This window comes from Mustela nigripes, chromosome 9 (assembly GCF_022355385.1).
Source record: "Mustela nigripes isolate SB6536 chromosome 9, MUSNIG.SB6536, whole genome shotgun sequence".
Lineage (NCBI taxonomy): Eukaryota > Metazoa > Chordata > Mammalia > Carnivora > Mustelidae > Mustela > Mustela nigripes.
The window spans coordinates 2,663,800-2,669,256 of record NC_081565.1 but is presented as its reverse complement, the minus strand read 5'-3'; the positions used below and the strand labels follow the sequence as shown (position 1 = coordinate 2,669,256).

The 5,457-nt window shown below is 65.0% G+C and overlaps 1 long non-coding RNA gene across 2 annotated transcripts; it reads left to right on the top strand.

Annotated features, from left to right (window-relative positions):
* Positions 1-809: 809 nt before the first annotated feature.
* Positions 810-5,053, top strand: LOC132024966 (uncharacterized). Of its 2 annotated transcripts, none has more exons than XR_009406362.1 (3): positions 810-1,323; positions 2,832-2,964; positions 4,266-5,053. It is a non-coding gene; the product is annotated as an uncharacterized LOC132024966 (long non-coding RNA). The 2 variants fall into 2 exon arrangements; XR_009406361.1 differs by lacking the exon at positions 810-1,323 and adding an exon at positions 1,338-1,449.
* The last annotated feature ends 404 nt before the right edge of the window (positions 5,054-5,457 follow it).

The following is a 5,457-nucleotide window of genomic DNA, read 5'->3' as shown; positions in this document are numbered from 1 at the left end:
GTCACGGCTTCTGGTCGTGGGGCATAGCCAGAGCCGGGCTCCGGACCTACCGCGTGACCCCTCTCCCCTCACGGAAAGCACACCAGGACCTTGTGGCACAGGTGCCCATTTTACAGACGAGAAGACGGAGGCTCAGAGAGGTGCTGCCAGTTGGTGCTGGCTGTTTGCAGAGGGTGGGCTCGGGGCCCGACGCTAGGTGGGCTGGGGGTGGGCTGCGTCAGAGGTGACCTCCGAGGTGCCTGGAGGGTAAGGGCATCCTTGCGGGCTGCGGCGACCGGGGCCAGAGGATGGGCTGCTGATCTGGGTGTCCTGGAGCGGGAGGCTCCAGTGAGGACGGCCCTTCCCTGCTGCCCTCCTCCATGGGGCTGGGGGCTCCCTCCGGCCCAGCGCTCCTGCCCTCCCTGGCTTTAGACCCTGAGGCTGCCTGGCCGGGGACGGGGAGGGTTGGCAGTGACTGCCAGGTCTCCCTCCCCTCCAGGGCAGACGGCCAGGTTGTGTCCGGCCACCGTGGGAAGGAGATGCCAAGACTACTGGTTGCTGCGGGCACTGGTGGGGCTTGTGCGGGGGCGATTCCCTCCGAACCAAACACGTGACGAGCGGGTGCCACCGATGCTCTGTGCTCGTTAGCTGAGTGGAGGTGCCCGTGGCCCAGCCGTGGCCCAGCCATGGCCCAGGCCCACTTTGTACGTCATGGCTGTGCTCCGTGTGGGAGCTGATTGAAAACCCCGCAGGGCTTTGAACTGCTGCCATGCTAGGGCCAGGGTGGTTGGTGCCCTTGCTGGCTGGCCTTGGGCTTGGCCGCTCGGGCGCCTGTGGCTGCGTTTATTGGAGGCGCCGACTGCGGGGGTTTCTGTGGCCTCGTGACCGTGGACACCTGTCTCATCCCAGGATCATGGCATTAGCGCCAGGGGGTGTCAAGGGCCAGGTTCAAACTCTGGCTGATGTGGCCTCAACTTCCTAACCTGTGAGCAGGGACCTTGTGACTCAGTGGGGCCACGAGGCTCGTACAGGCTACGTGGGGAGATGCAGACGGAGTGGTCGGCTCAGTGGACCACAGGAGCACTCATGAGGGACGTCTCCCCGGCCCCCCTTGGGCCCCTGAGGACCCGTGGGTGCCTGGTCTCCGGCTCTGCTATGAGGTAGAGTCTCTCTGTGACTCCAGATCTCGGAAGGGAGACAGCACTTCTGAACCCCTACTCCGTGCGGCCTGCTGGATTGACGCCAGGAGCAAGGATGAAAAGCGAAGACAGTGGTTCCAGGGGCGCCGTCTCGGGGTGGCGGTTGGACCGTCCAAGGCTTCCTGCGGCCGTGAGAGCCCACGTGGTATTGGGGGCAGGGCCCTGAGCCCAGGCGGGATTGGGACGTGAGAGGCGCTAAGCCAGGAAGGCTCCCAGAGGTCACGTTAGGAAAATGGAACCAGAGCTCCGTGACTTTCTGAAAAGACGTGGGGTGTGTAGAAGGACGGGGCGGTGGGAGGGTGGTATTCAGTGTCCCCGTCTGAGGGACGGTGAAGGGCCCGGGGTCTGGAACTCAGCGTCTGGTTTTCCATCCTGGCCCCACCAGCTGGGAGCTGTGTGAGCTTGGGAACGTCTTTCTGTCCCTCTAGGATTGGAAAAAAGGGAATCAGGCTGTCCTCTGTCTTCTGGCATTGCTGTCGGTTTTATTTTTATTTTTTAAAGATTTTACTTATTTATTTGTCAGAGAGAGAGAGCACAAGCAGGGGGAGCGGCAGGCAGAGGCCGAGGGAGAAGCAGGTGCCCCGCTCATCGAGGAGCCCGATGTGGGACTCGATCCCAGGACTCTGGGATCATGACCTGAGCCACACACAGACCCTTAACTGACTGAGCCCCCCAGGCGCCCCTGCTGTGGGCTTTAGAGCGTGAACAGACATGAGGTCCTGGGCCAGCCTCGGGGGAGGGCCTTGTACCTGTTAGCTGTCATCACGGAGGGTTTTTCTCTCTCTGACCTCAGAGCAGGGCTGATGTCCCCAAGGAAGCCACTCAGATGTACCTCTCTCAGAGCGGGCAGCTGACCTGGGGTTTTGAGGGAGTCGTGAGCCCCCAGGATAGGAGTCCTTCTCATCCTGCTGGAGTGACTGAAGCTAATAAGGCACCGGCCTTCCGGAATCCCAGGAGGAGAGAGAAGGAAGAGACAGCAAGCGAGGGCCGAGGCCAAGGTTTCCAGTGAACTTCCTGCAGGCAGGGAGCCTGGTTATCCGTGGCCGAGCCCTGGGCTATAGTGGGGGCCCTGCCCAGGGACGCCGGCACCTGGGTCTGGTGGGGACATCTGATCTGAGATCCCTCCCCGACCCGGGTCCGAGGCCTCATTTCCTGTCTCTGTCCTGGGATGATGTCCGCACCTCTGGGGATGGGAGGGAGGTACGAGAAGACTCCGCCCACCCCCAGCCCAGCCAGAGGGGCCCCTGACAGCGGACCCTCCCCTGGCCCCCAACTCCATCAGCTCTGGCGGCGGCCGTTCCAGGGTCAGCCTGGGGTCGCTCGCCGTGTGTGTGTTTTAAGGGGGTGGCTGCCTGGTGGGCCTTGCTGCCAGGCCCCTGGCGGGGGACAGGAGGGCTGGGAGGCCCCCCAGGAGAGACACTTCAGCCCTTCCCCTGACTCTGAATTCTCCCTGGGCCTGGAGGTGGCTGCAGAGAGCCAGGGTTCGTGCTCACCTGTCTGGTCTGCCATCGGCCCAGGGGAACCGGCATGGCTGGGGGGAGGGGAGGGGAGGGGGCAGCTCCCTGGACACCCTGGACATCTGCACCCCAGCGCTTGCCCTCCCTTGGCTGCGGGCCCTTGGGCAGTCCGTTCTGTTTCCTGGTCTGAAAATAGGGTGAGTGGCACCCGAGGACGGTTCGGTGCTGTGGAGACAGCGGGGACACCGCGCAGATGCTCGCCAAAGCTGCCCGTTCGCACTGCAGCGCTGGAGGGGGCCGGGCTCTGTGAGACGGGGAAACCGAGGCCGGTGAGTGGAGCGGGCACCTCAGCCCAGCCTGGACGGAGTGTCCTTGTGTCCTGGCAGGCAGCCCCTCACCCCTGCCCCAGCGTCCCCATCCCTCCCAGCCTCCCCCCAGCTCACAGGTTCGTCCCAGCATTCTGCAGGATGGGGCTGTCTTTGTCTCTTTGGGGTCCTCAGCCCCCAAAGGGCCCAGTGCGGCCGATGGCCAGCGGCCGGCGAGGACAGACGGACCGAGGGCAGCCCCTCGGAGCCCTCCCCTCCCTGCCCCCTCTAAGCCATAGCCATTCCCCAACTCCTGATTTTTCATTAAAACAGCAGCGGGCTCCGAGCCGCCCAAGGTCACGGTGGGGCTGCGAGGGGAGCTGACTGTGGGCCATTACGCGGGCCTCTAATGTCCCTGCGGCCGCGGCTGGCGCGGGCGCGATCAAGCACCAGGGACACTCCAATTTCCGCCTGTCCCGCGGCGATCATATCAGCGCCTGAGTGATCTCCTTGCTGGCGGGCGGCGGGGACGCAAGGGGGCAGTGAGCCCGGCCACCCAGCGGCCCTCCGTCGGAACAAAGGGACAGCACCGCATGGCCAGCAGGGCTGGGAAACAGCAACACCGCGTCCCCCTCGCCCGTGCTCAGTTTAACCCCGGGCACGTCTGGAAGGGCCGGGGGAGGGCCCAGGGACAGGGTGCGGCTGAGCTGGTGCCCGCAGACTCCCCCAGACCCCAGGGTTGGAAAAGGCCCGTGACTCCAGGTGGTCGGCAGTGGTCTGTGGCGACCTGCCCCGTGCAGGGGTGTTCTGAGGAGGGTGTCCGATGACGGGGGTCCCCAAGCACCATTGCCCCCCGGCACGTCTCACGGTTGCCCGGATGTCTGCACCCAGCCGCCCGTGTGGAGGGGGCTCTGTTCCCCAGCTGGCGGCTGTGAAGCCTGTTCCAGGCTGGGAAACGGTTTTCTGGAGTGTGGCTGAGCAGACGACCAGAAGCAGCCCAGATGTCCTTCCACAGGGAGGTGGACAGGCTGCCCGGGCCCGTGCCTGTGTGGGGTACGGCTCGGCCGCAGGAAGGCCAGAGCTCCACGGACAAGTCCGCTCCGAAGGCCACAGGCCGCCTGGGTCCACAGCCAGGGCCAAACCATCGGCCCAGAAAGTGTCGCGGGTGCGTCCGAGGCTGGGGTAGGGGTGCCGGGGCCCGCGGTGGGTTACGTGACTACACGCGTGTGTCAAGACCCTCAGATCTGGACGCGAGAACGGGTGGGCTTTACTGCAGGTACGTGGTCCCAGGACGAAATACAGAAAAGGATTCTTTTCCTTTTCAGCAGACGCAGCGGGTAGCCTGGGCCGGGCCGGGGCCGGACACACCGCTCAGAAAGCAGTGACGACGAGGAAGACCGGGGCCTCCTGTCCCCTGCGGGTCTCCGGGCTCTCGGCGGGTGGTCTGGCCCTGTGGGGGGATCCCACCCCTGGCCCCGCTTCCTGTCCTCCCCCTCAGCCGGGACTTTCCCCAGACACCCAGACAAACCAGCCCCCGAAAGACGCTGTGCGGGGGAGCTGCTTTCCCATTCCGGCCTGGCTGGGAGATAATGCGCTAGTGGAGCGTTGGGGGCTGTCTCCCGAGGTGGGGGCCTCCCGTGTGCTCCTCCATAACAGTAACTGGGATTCTAGGGAGGCTTGGGAGGCGTCCGTCCCTCATTTCCTGCCAGCCCGACCCCTGCCTGCCCCCGGCCCAGCTCCAGAGCCCCACGCGGGACCAGTGTCTCTCCACCCCCTTCACCACTGAATTGCCTGCGGGTGGGAGCAGCGAGTGCGAGGCCGCGTGGGTCTCCCTCCCTCTCCCCCTCCCAGGGAATCCCAAGCCTTTGGAAGGGCCCTCAGAGCAGGAGGCTGCTCACATGGCCGTGGGGAGGGGGGCATCTGCTAGACAAAGCCCCCTTGACCACCTGTCACTGTGCTACTGTGCCCCAAAGGAATTAGGGAGTCCCCCCAGCCCCCTTGAGCAATGGGAGCCTCCCCCTGCCTGTTTGCTGCAGGAAGGCTCCCACTACGACAGCACACACCAGATGAGCTCCTGCTGTGTATGCGTTCGCCGCCTAGGCCACGCGAGGGCTGAGGCCACCAGACAGACACACTCTTGGGGGGTCCGGCGGCCGCGATATGGAGTGAGAGCTGCTGCCTCCCAGGGTCCGTGCGCCTGGCTCCAGGGGCTTCAGGAACGTTGTCTTGTACAGATGAGACACTGGAGGCCAGCAGGCCTGGGGCCACCTGCCTTGCTTGGGGTTGGTGGCCATCCCTAGGGTGGCTGTGCAGGGGAGCAACCCCTCTGCCCCCCTGCCCGCCCCCCTGCCCGCCCCCCTGCCCGCCCCCCTGCCCAGACCCAATATGCCAGCATCCTGGCCTGGGCTTCAGCGTGCTCCAAGTTCCTAGGGGCTATGGTGGGGGCAGTCTGGACCCCAAACTGACTGAGAACTGATGGTCTGAGAGGAAAACCATGGGAAGTAGAACTTGTTCGCA